This window comes from Rattus rattus, chromosome X, assembly GCF_011064425.1.
Source record: "Rattus rattus isolate New Zealand chromosome X, Rrattus_CSIRO_v1, whole genome shotgun sequence".
Taxonomy (NCBI): Eukaryota; Metazoa; Chordata; class Mammalia; order Rodentia; family Muridae; genus Rattus; species Rattus rattus.
Window position 1 is genome coordinate 92,851,827 of NC_046172.1, and position 17,298 is coordinate 92,869,124.

Below are 17,298 nucleotides of genomic sequence, written 5' to 3' on the forward strand. Positions count from 1 at the left end.
GCTAGCGTGATATGTTAATCCTGAGTATATGCTTTTGGCTGTGTATTGACCCTGTGGATTTGTCTCTCTAAGAAAAGAAGCTGAGCGCCTTACCCGGTGCAGTCCTGCACCTCTCTCCCTCTCTGGAACCATCTGGAAGGGAATTCACACTGTTTAGCATCCTCTTTGACACTCATGTATTGCCGTTGCTACCACCACCACCACCACCACCACCACCACCACCACCGTCACTGTCACCGCTGCCACCGCTGCCGCCGCTGCCGCCGCTGCTGCCACTGATGCCATCACCACCACCACCCCTTACCCAGCCCTTCTGGGAGTGAAGACACGGAGTCCCCTACAGTTATCCCACTGTAGGGAACAAAGAAAGCCAATGTTTCTTCTGTATAGATTGCTTCTTGTCCACTTCTCCATAGCTGCCTGTTTCCCACCCCCACCCCCCAGCCAGCGTTGGTCTCTTTTTCATCACTGTGTGAGAGGCCTGTGTGAAATCTCTCGTTCTTATGTGAGTTTTATAAGATGTACACTGTGCAGAGCCCCTGCCTATCCTTGGTGATCCTAAGTGCAATAAAGCCTCCTGAGTGGCAAGGTCTCCCAGCAAGGAGGAGGGGTATCCTTCTACAGAAGCCAGTCCCCCTTCCTTGCCTCTCCTCCCACAGGACCAAGATGTTTAATGGGCCAGAGATGCAGCCAGTGGGGAGCCCTTTCCCCCACGACCACTGCCCTCAGAATGTTGGCATGGTCTTCCTCTTCTCCCAACTTCTTGATCCTACACCTTCGCCACTCAGACCCTGCCTGTTGTCATTTCATCGCTGTCATTTACTCACCTCTCCCTCAGCCTCATGGAGAGGATACATTTTCTAATGTCTGTATATAGTATATATACTACATAAATATATAAATTATATATTACACTAATTTATGTCTTGTTTTTCGAACAAGAATGATTAAATCTATTCATCTTACTCTCCCAATAAGTCTTTGGAGTGTCTCTCTGTGGATGTCCCTGTGTCTTTGAATTATTGGTTAGTAGCAGTCCTTCGCTCCACCTGCGCCTTCATTCCCTGATACATGGGCTCATAGGGGTGATGAGAGCTAAGGATTCCACTTCTCCCATGTTCCTCCAACACAGAGGATCCTCCTTGCTTCTCTTGGAAAACACCCGCCACATGGGGTGAGATGTTTATCCCTTTCTATTGGTCATGGGACTTCTGGGTTACCTGGACACCATGGCTGTGACCTCAAAAGTGAAGGATTGAGGCTAGACAAAAATCACAATGTGCTCCGTTTCTAGGGCGCCAGAGGGCCTGGGAGTTAGGGCGCCAGTTCTGAAACGGACTGTTAGTGTGGTCTTCTGATGTTTTAGGATGGGGAATCCTCTGCAACAGTCTCTGGCGGATTGTGCAGTGGTGGTGAGGTTGATTTAGAGAGGATAGAAACATCAGGATCCCAAACATGGTCAGCCTCTCTAGCTTTTCAGAGCTATTTACATTAAGAATTCCTTACCTTCTCCCTCCCTCCTCCCGTTCTCTTCATTTCTTTCATTAAACCCAGGTTCCCAGCAGTCTCTGAGGTGCCTTTGTGCAAATGCAGGCAAGTTATTTCTCTGCACACTCACTCATGATGAGGTAGAAAAAAAAAATCCTGGGTCATGATAACCCTAAGGGCACATGACGGTAATTTCAGTTCCATCCAGCCCCACTGCTTCATCAAGGGGTCACTTTCTCACAATGATGTACTTTTGTTTTGTCTGCAAAGGTCTCAGCTAAACAGCTTGGAAGCAAAAAGCTTGAGAGAGGAAGAGCCAGAGGCTAAGTCACCTTGAGCCACTATGCAAGTTCCCCAATGCATATATGGGCGAAGTCATGGACCCCGAATGCAGAACTCTTCTGGGTTTGAGTTTACTGGGATGCTCATATAAAGTGAAGTGAGCTGATGCTCAAAATGACACAATGAATAATCCAGAGTTTGAGACTATACACACACAACACACACACACACACACACACACACACACACACACACACACACACACACACACGCTGGAGCCCTACACCAATTATGCTGCTAGGAACTGATAACCTTACTTGGCTCTATATTTGGGTATTTGCACGCATAGAGATGACACAAAGTGAGTCTTCAAAATGTTTGTCGTGTAAATGGATGTCAAATTAGAAGAGTATCATGAAAGAACCCCATTCAGTCTTCTACACAATGTAAGAAGGGCACACTCTCTTCTGGGAATCAGTAATCCAGGGTAGTGCATTGAGGCATGGCTGTGCAGCCTGGCATCCTATTAAAAGAGGGGAGGGCTAAAGTTATGACTTAGTTGATAGAGTACTTGTTACTATGCACAAACCCCTGGGTTTGATAAATCATCAGCACTGCATAAAAACTGGGCATAGGGACTGGAGAGATGGTTCAGCAGTTAAGAGCACAATACTGCTCTTCCAAAGAACCTCAGTTCCCAGCACCCATGTAAGGTGGCTCACAACCATTTGCAACTACAGATCCAAGGAATCTGACACCCACTTCTTGCCTCTGTGGACATTATTGTATATTCGTGGGTGCGGGGATGTGAGGGTACAGGGTGTGGGGGCATGGGGGTGCATGCATGCGCATTCGAGAGCACACACAACACACACACACACACACACACACACACACACACATACAGGGGGGCATGCAGAGAAATAAAAAAAATCTTTAAAAAAAATTGGGTGTGGTGGTTGCTTGCCTGTAATCTCAACTCAACACGTGGGAGATAGAGGTAGAAGAATCAGTTCAGGGTCATCCTGACAAAGGAAGTATGCTAGGCTTGGAACATATATGACCTTGTCTCAGAGAGAGAGGGGAGGGGGATAGGAGGGGAGGAGAAAGGAGGGGGAGGGGAGAGGAGAAGAGAGGAGAGGAGCTGGAAACCAGGCATGGTGGACCACAATTGGAATCCCAGCACTCTGGAAGCTGGAACCACAAACCTGAGGCTAGCCTAGTTTAAACGGTGAATCAGGGATGTATAGCTAACCCTGCTGAAAACACAACACAGGTGTTGGAACCCAGCAGCCCAGCAATTCAGCTGAGTTTCACCAAGTATTTTTCCTAAGCTTCTGAAGCTCTCCCGAGATGTCATTGGTCTCTCTTTTCTGTGGACCCAAGGCCATTCCCTGCAGGAACATGGAGCACTGAGAGAGGCCATATCCCCAGTAGCATCTTTCTGGCCATCTCTGGTAGAAGCTGGAACCTGGTGTTGATATTTTCCAACCACCCAAGGCAACTTCCCCAGAGCCTTTCTGACCTCAGCCCATTAACTGAAAATGGCTTCGGACTGTTGGCATAAGCCCAGAGTGCTGGTGGGCCTGGCACAATCACATTTTTGTCAAGACATTGTGGGTAATAGGCAATTTCATCAGCTAGAAATCGAAGAGACCTGCCTCAGCCAGAATTTTTGCTGCCAATGGGATAGGAGAAAATCAATTGCCAGCATTGGAAAGGGGTGGACGTTTATAACTTAGGATCAAATATTTCCCGGCAGCCAAGAGGGTAGGAGAAATAACTATCCCCTTCCTCATCCTGTAGCCTGAAAGCCAGACTGTGGATGCATCTGAAACAAGGAGGACATTCTCCCTGAAGTAGGAGGATGTGAGTTTTGAGGGCTGCACTATAGGTCTACAAGGATTTCTCAGGTGGACAACTCTATCCTGCTGCATGCCACGATTAGGTGGGAATGGTGAAGGTATGTCTTCTCATAGGGACAGACTCCTTATTTTACTGGCATTGGTACTGCCCATGACTACCAAAGGCACCCACATACCCACGTACCAAGTGTCTGGTGGATTAGCATGAAGTTTTCAGTCAGACCTAGCCCTCAGGGGTGAGCTCACTTGCAGTTTCCCTGCTTTCTTGTCTGTGACACCGTATCCTCTAGATGTTGATGGTTTATTCTTATTTCCTTCTTACACACACACACACACACACACACACACACGTAACAAAATTACCCCTCCCCTTAAATTTAAAAAACAATGTGTATGAACATTTGTCGTATGTTGGTCACTCACCTAAGTGTTTTACATGCATGATTTCTTTTAATCTTCACAACATTCTGAGGAGAGAGGTGATGATCATCATCTACCTCCACGTCTCAGCGAAGAAAGCTGAATCCTAGAAAGGTTTAGTCACTATCTCAAGATCCCGCAGATGGTAACAAGCCAGTGATTTTCTACCTAGTCCATGCTTTCAATGGTTACTCCACAGTACTCAGCCTCAAAGTACTTCCTTCCCATGGATGCAGAGTCACTGTCATTGGAAGTGGAATTAATGTCCTGGGTCCAGGCAGACTGCAGCGGGTGTGGATAGCCAGACTGTGAAATGCAGACTGCTGGGAGCCAATGTGCCCCTGAGCCCTGTCCACCAGCCTGTGCTTGTGCCAGTTGTCTTTCACAGAGCCAGGGATGATGTGAGCTTCTTATAGACTTGCTCTTTCATGAATTCAATAGTTCTGTCCTCCAAAGCCACACTCAAAATATGCATGTGAGTTCATGATCCTCAACCTAGGCTCTGAGTCTCCAAGGGTACGTACATGCTGGCTGCCATGTTCAAGCACCACAGTGTAGCTCATAGTCTTAACACATGAGATTGTCTCAAAAGATCTAGAAGGAAAAGATCACTTATGTGACATCTTAAGTATTTTTATAGATAGAGATACCATGATGCCAAAAGTAACAGGAGATAAAAAAAAAAGTTAGATGTGGCTCACATCTATAATCCTAGTACTCAGGAAGTGGACGCAGGAGCGAGACTCAGTCACCACTAACAACTCACCCAGCAAATACTAAAAACGACAACAAAATCATGGAGGAAATCGCAAACCCTGACCGATTTTGGGTTTTCTTTCTTCCTTTTGTTTCATTTTGGTTACCTTGCATACTTTTAAAGACTACTGAGCATTTCAAATATACCCCAACTGTGTTACCTAACTCCAGCTACATTTTCTTCCTTACGACTTGGCATCCGCCTTTTTTCTTCTCAACTCCTAGACATGCTTTGACAGGAATGGTGTAGATGCTCTGTTTCTAGCAGATGAATGAGATTAGCCAGTGGCACAAACCCCAAGGGGAGGCTGTCTAGGACTGTCCTGTTTCTGACAATCGGGACCCAAGTAGACATCAAAAACCTCAGAGATACGGGGGCTAGAGGGTTGAGCCAGCAAGAGATGCTAAGACAGAGCGAGCATCCCTCTCTCCACTCTCTAGACCAGGTGAGTGCTTCTCAACCTTCCTAATGCAACGACCCTTTAATACAGCTCCTCGTGCTGTGGTGACCCCACCACCACCATAAAGTTATTTTGCTACTACTACTTAACAGTAGTAATGTAAATACCTTCATTGTCCAATGGTCTCAGGCAAGCCCTGTGAAGGAGTGATTCAACACCAAAAGGAGTAACAACCCACAGGTTGCGAACCACTGCTCCATACCCCAGTGTTACCTATGACCCATTTTTGAAACAAGATCTCCCTCTTTCTATGTAGCCGAGTATAGCCTGAAACTCTTGACCTTCCTGCCTTAGCCTCCTTAATGCTGGGGTTATATAGCCAACATGCTAGCTCTATGATGTACTTAAGCAGAGGGTCAGCCGGGGGGCAGAGAGTAGGGTGATACTGGTCCCCTGCAAGGAGCTTGTGGTATCTGCAATGAACAAAGCAAGGATGACTTGTAGACTAACTTGAGCAGTTCACCCCGGAATCATAGCTTGGCTCTATTTTCAGCACATTGGCTGACTTGCCGTAGTATGATGGGGTTCAAGTCATTTTACCTCGTTGGAACTCGTCTTTAAAATGAAGATGTCTGGGTCTTCAGCCTCCCTCTGCGGTTGTGAGGATTAATGAGGTGGTGCTGAAAAGCAGCTCTAAAAATCCTCCTTCCTAGTGGTACAAGCTTAACAAGTGCAAATCAAGCTTCCCCGTTTGCAGTTGGACCTCAGAAACTAATTACGCTTCCACTAAATGCCTGGAACTAGAAAATTGGCCAGAACAAGACCGAGGGCCTGTTTCCTTCACATATCCATTCCTGTCGGGCAAAACTGGCTTCTATCAGTTCCCCTCAAATGGAACATGCATGACCTGCATCCTCCCAGCCTTTCTTCTGAAACCATGAAGCTCCGGGGCTCCAGCCCAGTGGAGTATTACTACCTTTCAGGAGCAGGCAGGCAGACTGCAGGCTTTTCCTGGCCCCTGGCCAACACCCTGACTCGTTTCCTTGACACCCATACCCCTGCTCTTTCTTCGTCCTCTTCCTCTGCTAGAAGCAGGAAGGAGACTTGAATTTCTTAGCCTACTTCAACATGGAGGTTTAAAGCAAAGGGTGGGTTGGAAAGGGTTTCTCAGTTGGCAAAGCACTTGCCTAGCACAAGTGCTGCTTTAGGTTCAACTCTCAGCACTGCCAAGAAAAGCAAAGTAGAGAAGGGTGTTAATTTAGTTAAAAAGAGAATAGTCATTTAAAATAGATTTTTGTGTGTGTGTGTGTGTGTGTGTGTGTGTGTGTGTGTGTGTGTTTCTGTGTGTCTGTATGTGTGTCCATCTGAGGAATTCAGAAGAATGAATCAGATTGATGGGGGTTGGGGATTTAGCTCAGTGGTAGAGCGCTTGCCTAGGAAGCGCAAGGTCCTGGGTTCAGTCCCCAGCTCCGCAAAAAAGAAAAAACAAAAAACAAAAAACAAAAACAGATTGAGGTGCCCAGTGTGGGCGCTGGGATCCAAACTCAGGCCAAAACAATAAGAAAGCAAGCAAGTTCTCTGAAGTGCTGAGCCATTTCTCCAGCCCCAAGTACTCACATTTTCAAACATTTGTGAGTGTGTGTGTGTGTGTGTGTGTGTGTGTGTGTGTGTATGTGTGTGTGTGTGTCAGGTAAATGAAATCTACCTCTCTGAAATAGCGTATTTTATTAGTTTTAGAAATTATGTGTGCTTAAAAACAATGACTTCATGAAATTCTTAGGCAAATGGATGGAACTAGAAAATAGCATCCTGAGTGAGGTAACCCAGTCACAAAAGAACACACATGGTATGCACTCACTGATAAGTGATTAGCCCAAAAGCTCAGATTACCCAAGATACAATTTACAGACCACATGAAACTCAAGAAGAAGGACGACCAATGTGAAGATGTCTCAGTCCTTCTTAGAAGGGGGTACAAAAATATTCATAGGAGGAAATACAGAGACAAAGTTTGGAGCACAGACTGAAGGAATGGCCATTCAGAGCCTGCCCCACCTAGGGATCCAGTCCATATGCAGCCACCAAACCTAGTCACTCATGCTGATGCCAAGAAGTGCTTGCGGACAGGAGCCTGATATGATGTCTCCTGAGAGGCTCTGCCAGAGCCCTACTGATATAGATGAGGATGCTTGCAGCTAACCATTGGACTGAGCACAGAGATCCCAATGGAGGAGTTAGAGAAAGGCCTGGAGGAGCTGAAGGGGTTTGCAACAATATAACCAAACAGACCCCCGCCAGAGCTTCCAGCGACTAAACCACCAACCAAAGAGTACACATGGTAGCACCCATGGCTCCAGCAGCATATGTAGCAGAAGATGGCCTTGTCCAGCATCAGTGGGAGGAGAGGCCATTGGTCCTGTGAAGGCTCTTTTCCTCAGTGTAGAGGAATGCCAGGGTGAGGTAGAGGTGGGAGGGGGAGCATCTTAATAGAAGCAGGGGGAGAGGGGAACCAGCAAAGGGGATAACATTTGAAATGGAAATACATAAAATATCCAATAAAAAAAGAAAAATTTTAAAAAATTGTGTGTGAATGCATGCTTATAACACAACATGTGTGTGCAGGTCAGAGGACAACTCATGCATCCTGTGGACTGAACTTGGGTCTGCAGGTTGACAGCAAGCACCTTTACCTACTGACCCATCTTATTGACCCCAGTATACTTTTACTAACTAAATGGTCTGTATGCTGTGTATTAGACTTTTTTTTTTTTTTTTGGTTCTTTTTTTGGAGCTGGGGACCAACCCAGGGCCTTCATGCTTCCTAGGTAAGCGCTCTACCACTGAGCTAAATCCCCAGCCGTGTATTAGACTTCTAAACTTGTTCATCTGACATATTACCTATATTATCTCTAACCAATATCTCTGCAGTTCTGCTCCACTCCACACTCCTGGCAATCACTGTTTTAGTTTTATCTTTTGGGAGTAAATTGTTTTGTTTTAGTTTCCACTAATGAGTATGTTTGTGTGACATGTGTCTTTCTGAGTCTGGCTTATTTCAATTAGCATGGTGATCTCTGTGTCTTTAAATGTAGTGATCTCTGTGTCTATTAATTTTCCTATAAATTACATAATATCCTTATTCTTTATTGTTGAATAACACTCCATTTTGCCTGTGCAGCGTATTTTTATACATCTGTCTAATGGTAGACATCGAGGTTAGTTCTATATCTTGGATATTGTGAACAGGGCTGTAAGGAAGACAGAAATGTAGTATTCTTACAGTACGATCACTCAACTCCTTCTGCTACAAATCCAGAAGAAGAAATGTTAAATCACACGGATTAAAAAGACCTCTCAAAATCCATTATTTTTACTTCCTTCCTTCCTTCTTTCTTTTCTCTCAACACAGCCTCACTCTGTAGCTCAGGCTAGCCTAAAAACTTGTGATCCTCCTCCCTTAGCCTCACCAATTATAGGTATGCGTTTCTGTACCCAATTAAACTCTAAATCAGTATCAGCTTCCCAGAGGGCAACTTCTTGAGATTACCCACTCTGTCAGGGTTTACCTCAAATCTTTTCCCTTTTCATCTAGGCAGTTTACCAACAAAATGGCCTTATGCAAAATGGTAGTAGGATAATGATTTTCAAGGAATTATGGGGAAAGGGGGGAGGGAAAGGAGGAAAATTCTGTTTCTAAGATCACTGCCAAGTTTCCTAGATAGCAAATTCAGCTTTAGTTCAGAACCACTGGTTGCTCTCTCTACTCCTACCTCAGTAGGACATTCCTAGTCATCGGACATTCCTCTAACTTCTTAATAACATTGTGGTGACAAACTTCTGTGCCTATCTTCCCTCTAAGCTGATTTATGTCTCCATTTTCTCTTTCTGAGCAAAACACAGAGAATTTCACTAGGTTGTGAGCCACAAGATTAGCTAAATAAGACATTTGGGAACTGGGACAAAGAACTTCCTACACAGTGCAATTATTTGTTATTGTTATTATTATTATCATCATCCTCATCATCACTACTGTTGTTATTAGTGAGGTTTCTCACTACACAGCCTTGTCTGGTCTGGAACTTGCTATGTAGAACACTTGGCACTCACTAGGTAGACAAACCACACTGGCCTCCCACTCACAGAGATCCACCTGCCTCTGCTTCTCTAGTGCTGGGATTATAAGCCTGCACCAACACACCAGCTTTGAATCTGATCTTTTAACTAATATGCATGCCCTATGACCTTTGATTTATTTTTAAAGGTTTATTTATTTTATTTTATGATCACACTGTAGCTGTCTTCAGACACACCAGAAGAGGGCATCAGGTCCCATTACAGATGGTTGTGAGCCACCATGTGGTTGCTGGGATTTGAACTCAGGACCTCTGGAAGAGCAGCCAGTGCGCTTAACCACTGAGCCATCTCTCCAGCCCCCCAAAATTGTAAGTCCTAAAAATAAAAATGATTTTAAGTTCTCATCTGCTTCACCCTTTTACTGTACACATTTGACAGCCACTTTTCAGTATGGACAAGCTGTTGCAATGATTGGAAGGAAAATGCAATTCCTACTTCCAGTTATGACCTACAAGCCTCAATTGCTACATGGCCTTGACCACCAAGCTAGCACAGTGGATATGTACAAGGCCTCCATTCAAAGAACAAAGTAGAAAATGACAGATTTCATTTGTTGAGCAGTGGGAAAGACAGATTTTGTTGTTGTTGTTGTTGTTGTTGTTGTTGTTGTTTTAGGCAGGACTTACGATATACATGGCCATACCTGGCTGAGAGAGACTGATTTGATTCACAGCTATTGTAGTGCTGGCCCACAGCTAGTTTAGCTCAGAAACAGACCTGGAAGAGTCCTAGAGCAGAAATAAACTTTGATTCTTTTATTTTGCTGTATATATTTTAAATGTTAAAGAATGTGTTGGGGTTAGATTTAGCTCAGTGGTAGAGCACTTGCCTAGTAAGCGCAAGGCCCTGAGTTGTCTCAGCTCCGAAAAAAAAGAATTAAAAAAAAAAAAAAGAAATGTGTTTGTGTGAGCATGAGAGCAAGTGTCCACAGAGGTGGTTGTGAGCTGGCACTTGTGGGTGCTGGGAGCCAAATTCAAGTCCTCTCCAAGAGCAGAATTCATTCTTTTTTTTTTTTTTTTTTTTTGATTCTTTTTTTCAGAGCTGGGGACCGAACCCAGGGCCTTGTGCTTCCTAGGCAAGCGCTCTACCACTGAGCTAAATCCCCAACCCCAAATGTGTAGCCCAGGCTGGCCTCGAACTCGTGATCCTCCTGCCTCTGCCTCCTTCAGCAAATCCTACTGGCGTGCGCCACCACAACCGGCTCATTCTTTTTTTAATGTTGTAATTATATTTATGTACAGGAAACTTAGCAATGTACATTTAATCCACTTTAGTGGCGAGTTCTTTAGCCTTTGCCTTTTCCAACTTGGCAATGTGAGCCACAGACTTAGGACCCAGGGCGTTGCCTCGCCAGCGGCAGCGGCAGATCTTGTCTTTTCTTGGTTCTTTTTTTTCTTTTTTTTTTCCGGAGCTGGGGACCGAACCCAGGGCCTTGCGCTTCCTAGGCAAGCGCTCTACCACTGAGCCAAATCCCCAACCCCTGGCAGATCTTGTCTTATCTGTCATTTAATTGGTCCTAATAGCTTCCACCAGCTTAGCCAGAGACCCCTTGTCTTCCGAGTTAACCTGTGTGAAGGCAACAGTGCTTGTCTTCCTGTGGACCAGTCGCCCCAGCCTGGCCTTTCCCTTGATGATGCAGTAGGGCACCCCCGTCTTTCGACTCAGGGCAGGCAGGGAAACCACCAGTTCAGTGGGCAATCACCACCAGCTGAGCCTTCTTGTTCTCCACCAAGGTGGTGACTGTATTGACCCCTGCTCCGAGGACTCAGAGGACAGGCGGTCTCTCAGTTGGGATGTCCCCTTTGCCAGCAGCTTTCTTCTCAGCACGGGCCAGCAGCCTTTGCTTCTTCTCTTGCTTTGTCTCTGGCCTGTACTTGTGGGCAAGCTTAAGCAGCTGAGTAGCTGTTTACCTGTGAAGGGCCTGGGGGAACTTGGTTAGCGGCAGGAGGTACTTTGAGCGGCTTCTAGAGGATGGCCCTTTGCTGTTGCAGCCTGTAGTGGGCCCTGTAGCCGGGCCATTTGATGATGCGAGTGAGGTATGTTTTGGGCTGGGTGTCCTGTCCAATGCTGAAGTTCTCCGGCCTTTTCTCAAACAAAGGATTGACCACCCACCTTTTTTGGCCTCTTGTTTCTTCACGACAGCAGGGGCCAGGCCACCTTCTTCCCCTTGCCCTTATTTGGGCATCTTGTTTGGCTGGAGGAGAGAGAAAGAAGAGGAAATTGTGGGTAATAAGTAAGCGGCCAAGGAGATGATGAGGGCTCAGATGAGTTAGCCACTGTGCTAACTCTCCAATCCCAGACATCTATCCTTGAAGCTCTTCCAAGGACTAGTTGTGTGGCTTTGAACATTAACTTCTCTATGGCTCTTAACGTCTTTGTGTTTGCTTAGTTGAGTGCTTAATTTTGTTTTTAATACTTATTTTATTTTTTTTATGTATATGTTGTGGTACCTGACTGAATGTATGGATAAACCTTGTTCACACATGTGCCAGGGTAGGTCAGAAGAACATCATTCAAATATTCCACAGGTCAGTGATTATCCCGGGACAATCCTTCAGCTCATAAAAATTAAAACACCAGAACAAACTGCAAAGCTCTCTTGTTCCTGCTGCTTTCACCTAACTATGGCTGTTATCCCTTAAATCCTGAGATGCCTCTCCCTCCCTGACCACACACAGTGCCCCAGACACATGAAAAATGAACTCACATGAAACCTAGAACAAAATGCATTCAGCTAAATCCCAACTGAGATAAACACTTTTTAATTAAAAAAAAAAAAAAAAACTAGGCATATGAGACAAATATTTCAGAACAGGAGTAATTTTAAGAAAAGGAGTAAAACCATGATTTTTGTTGTTATTTAGAAAAAAAACTTCTGTACTTCCCCCACACATACCATTGTAGGGGATGGAACTTCTGAGTTCCTGGAAAGAAGCCTAGGGTTGTGCTAAGTAGCAGGTAAACATCTTCATTAGAGTTCCCCTCCCTCTACTTCTCCCAGTTCCTCCCCACCTCCACTCACATCTAGTTCCACCCCATTTCTGTCTCTCCTTATAAAACAAACAGGCTTCTGAGAGTCAGTGACAAAATAAAATAGGTCCAAGAGCTGAAATAGAAAAGGATATATAACCCCATCCCTAAACTAGAAGCTATCTCCCTGTGATAACCACTTGCAAATGTAAATTAATTTTTTTTCTAAGAGAGTCTCACAGGGGAAAGAAAGTACTCCGAAGTATAGGCTACATGCCCAATGGTAGATGGCCAACAGAAAACACACTCAAAGGCGTCTTTGAAGTTTCCTTGTTTCCACAAATGTGATAGGCTTTGTGACTGTGTCCTTTGAAAGCTTTCTAGGATGTTTACTTTTTTATTTGTTTGCTTGTTTGTTTTCGAAACAGACTCTCCCTGTGTAGCTATGGCTGTCCTGGAATTTGCTATGTAGACCAGGGTGGCTTTGAACTCAGAGATTCACCTGCTGCTGTCTCACACATGCTGGAATTAAAGCTGTGTACCACCACACCCAGTTTACTAAAGTAAGACATCCACCTTAGTTTGGTCATTGAATTAAGATGGCTGACAATGGTCAGGTCATGTCAGCCTCAGGAGTGAGAAATCAGATATAGACAGGATCTAGATGTGGGAACAACCGAGGAAGAATTCTGATACCAGAGGAAGCTAGAAATAATCACCAGAAGGTAACTCCAAAGTCCAGCGAGTACAGTACATTCTGGAAGAAGGACAGCATGTTCGGGCCAAAAGACCAGACACCCAAAAGGGAGATTTTATTTTGTTTGCCTGTTTTAAAGACAGAGTCTCATAGAGCTAAAGCTGGTCCGCCATATCCTTATCCTTCACCTGGATACTGGAATTGCAGGAGAAATCATCACGTGTGTGTGTGTGTGTGTGTGTGTGTGTGTGTGTGTGTGTGTGTGTGTGTGTGTTTGAGGGTGTCCAGGATGGAACCCAGAGCTTTTATTCATGCTAGACAAGCACTGTACCATGGAGCCAGAGCCACAGCAGAAAAGGAAAGTTCTTCGTCAACCCCCTCCTAGTCCTGCAAAGTGTAGCGAGTTGCTTTCTTCACTCTCGCCTGGCTGTTAAAGTTGCTCATTTGCAAATCTGTTTGGCAAGCTTTGTAAGGGAAAGGGCGATGCCTCGGCTTGATGGGATTGTTTTCAACATTATCTCTATGAGAGCTGTTTGTGTATGTATGGTTATGGACATCACTGTGTGAGTGCATATGACCACCAAACACGTGTGGACCCCTGGGGGAGTTTCAGGTGTCTTTATCCCTATCGCCTGCCTTCTGCCTAGCTGCCTTAGGCAGGGGCTCTCCTCACTTAACAGGAACCTCACTGTTCCAGTAAAGTTGGTATATGGCAAATGGTCTGCCCTTTGACCTGCATCTGATCTAGGGGTTAATCACAAATTTCCAGGTTTTTGCATGGAAAAATGGTCATTTAAATTTAGGTCTTCCTGTTTGTCCTCTTCCCTACCCCTCCATCTCCCCAGCCCCTGGTGGCATGCTTTAGTGTTGTTTGATTTTGCAGGACTGGGAAGAAGGCCTCTCAGATACTAGGCAAGTGTCCTACCACTGAACTATATAGCCCCAGCCCTGGTGTTGGTTTTCTGTTGGTGGTAGTGGGGTTTTCATTTTTGTGTTTGTTTTCTTTTATATGAGGTCTCACCATGTATGTAGTCCAGGATGGCTTTAAACCTGTGATCTTCTGGCCTCTGCCTTCTGAGTTTGGGGAATGAATACAGGCATGTATCACAGTGCTCTGTTTGAAGGCTATGTTTTATTCATATCTGTAGTCCAGAGATTGACAGCTGTACTCTATCCAAAACTTTTCACGAGATGCCTAAAAGAGAAATGACTGGGGGCTGGAGAGATGGCTCAGGGGTTGAGGGCACTGACTGCTCTTCCAGAGGTCCTGAGTTCAAATCCCAGCAACCACCTGGTGGCTCACAACCATCTGTAATGAGATCTGATGCCCCCTTCTGGTGTGTCTGAAAATAGCCACGGTGTACTTATGAATAATAAATAAATAAATCTTTTTTTTTTAAAGAGAGAGCACTTGTTACTCTTCCACAGAACCTGAGTTTAGTTCTCAGCACTCTTGAGTCAGCTGTCTCACAACCTCCTGGAACTCCAACTCCAGGGAGACCCAACACCTCTGACCTCCACAGATACCTGCATAACAGTGCACACCTAATTCCAGGCTCAGAGGCAGGCAATGGATCTCTGTGGTACAAAGCCAGTTTGACCCACACAGCGAGTTTCAGGCAGGCTGGAGCTACACATTGAGACCCTGTTTCAAAAGAACAGCAACAGCAAGATTATAAAAGAAATGACTGGGGACTGCAGAGATGGCTCAGTGGTTAAGAGCACTGACTGCTCTTCCAGAGGTCCTGAGTTCAAATCCCAGCAACCACACGGTGGCTCACAACCACCTATAATGGTCTATCTGATGACAGCTACAGTGTACTCATATACATTAAATGAATAAATGAGGTTTTAAAAAAAAAAAGAAAAAAGAAATGACTGAGCAGAGGGATTCAGACTCTCCTTGGTATCTGACACCCAGAGCAAAGTAAAACCAGACAAAAACACTCCTTTGGGTGGGGGTGGTTAGAGATTTTTTTTCAAGGAAACCTGTTTACACAATTCTCTCAGTGGCCCTGAGCTTTGCAGTTAGCTGGAAATATGAAATGTAGGCTAGAGGGGACCCCTTAGCATTTTCTAGAATAAAATGAGTTGCGCTGCCTCTCTCCTTTTCCCTCCAGGTCAGAGATCAGATCTCCCCTCATAAAAATGCCAGTTCTTAACCATTCACACTATCAAAACCATCCAAACTCTTTCACTAGTTAGGTTTATGAACTACTGTCAGCCAGAGACAGATAGATGTATATTAAGGGGTTTACAGGGTTTTTTGTTTTGTGTTTGTTTGTTTGTTTGTTTGTTTGTTTGAGAGGGAGAGCTACAATATAGCATTGGCTGGCCTCAAACTAACAATCTCTCTGCTTAGTGTCCCAAGTGCTGGAACTAAAGGCATGTACCTCCAATCCTGACATGAGTTTTGCTTTTCCCCTCAAGGAAACCTTAGTTCTTTTAAAAGAGGGCTTTTCAACTGATTAAATCAGGTCCATTCAGAAATAGGAAAACTTTTCTTAATGTCCAACCACCCTGGTCATTAGTCATACTTATAAATTACCTTTGTAACACCCATATATGTTTTTATAATTATTTTTTAATTTTTAATTTTAGGGACTAGAGACGCAGTTTAGTTAGATGTTAAGTGGATTTTTGCAAGGGTCAGAGTTCCAGTCCCAGCCCACGCTGGGCAGCTAACAACTGCCAGTAATTCTAGCTCCAGGGAGATCCAACATCTCTGGATTCCATCAGCACCGTACTCAATGCACAAACGTACACCCAGACATATTTGTGTGGGGTGAAGGTCAGAGAACAACTTTTGGGAGTTCTACCCTGAGCTCCAAGGACAAAAATGCAGAATCAGGTTGTCCTAGTCAGGGTTCTCTAGAGTCACAGAAGTTATGGAATGTCTCTCTATCTTGAGGGAATTTATTGTGATGATTTATAGCCTGTAGTCCAACTACCCCAACAATGGGCAGCTATGGATGGGAAGTCCAAGACTCTAGTTGTTGCTCAGTCCCATGAGGCTAATCGTTTCAGCTGGTCTTCTATAGAAGGAGGTTCCACAGATGTGCTAGCAAGTAAACGCAAGCAAGTGAAGAAGATTGAATCTGCCTTTTTCCAATGTCTCCAGCAGAAGGTGTGGCCCAGATTAAAGGAATGTACCACCACGCCTGGATCCGGACTTGTTTTGTCCCAGGCTGACCTTGAACTCAGAGATCTCCTTGCCTCAATCTCCTGGGAGTAAATGCCTGTACTATCTTGCCTATGCCTAAGCTTTTTATGGCCACTTTGCCTCAAGATCTCCATGCCAAGATCCAGGTCAGAAACTGTGTCTTCCAGCCTCAAGATCTGGATCACATGTGAGCGCTCCAATTCTGGATTGTAGTTCATTCCAGATATAGTCAAGTTGACAACCAGGAGTAGCCATCACACAGGTTTGCATAGCAAACACTTTGAATTGCTGAGCCATCTGACAGGTACTTTTTCTTCTATGAGACAGTGTCTCATGTAACTCAAGCTGGTGTCAAATTTGCTAAGAGGCCAAGAGTAGCCTTGAACTCGAGAATCCCCCACCTCAGGGATTAAACACATGCACCACACCCAACTTGTTTGGCTCTCCTCTTTTGTTTCTTCTTTTCCTCTTTTGCTGCTTCCCTCATTCCTTCTGACACAGGGTCTCACTACTATATAGAGCCTAGTCCAGCCTGGAACTCAATCTTCTCGCCAGCAGGATTATAGATATGGGCCACCACGCTTACTTTTAAGACTACTTTGACAGTTGGGGATTTAGCTCAGTGGTAGAGTGCTTGCCTAGCAAGCACAAGGCCCTGGGTTCGGTCCCCAGCTATGAAAAAAAAAAAAAAGACTACATTGGCTTTAGTAACAGGAAGTACAGCATAGCTGTCATACATGCTTCTTGTTGCTCATCTTGCCTGAGCTCTCAACACACCTTCCCTTCCCCACTTCCGCTCCATGCATTCATCCACCATGCCTGGCCTTTGCCAAGCCTCTTCTTTGATTTTGTTTTTGCTTTGTTTTGTTATTTCTCTTCAGGACACCAGCCCATTTCCTGCAAATCCTCAATTTGATTTTGTTTCCCTACCTCCAAATGCTGGGATTATTGGGGTGCACCACCACACCAGGCTATCAAGCTTTTCATATCTTGTGCCTTCTAGAGGAAGAGGATTGTGCATTGTTCATTTTTTTTATGTCACCATGCTCCAGAGGGCCATGCTCCAGAGGTGATCAGAGCATTTATTCTGAATTATGTAAATTTACAAAACCCACTGAAACA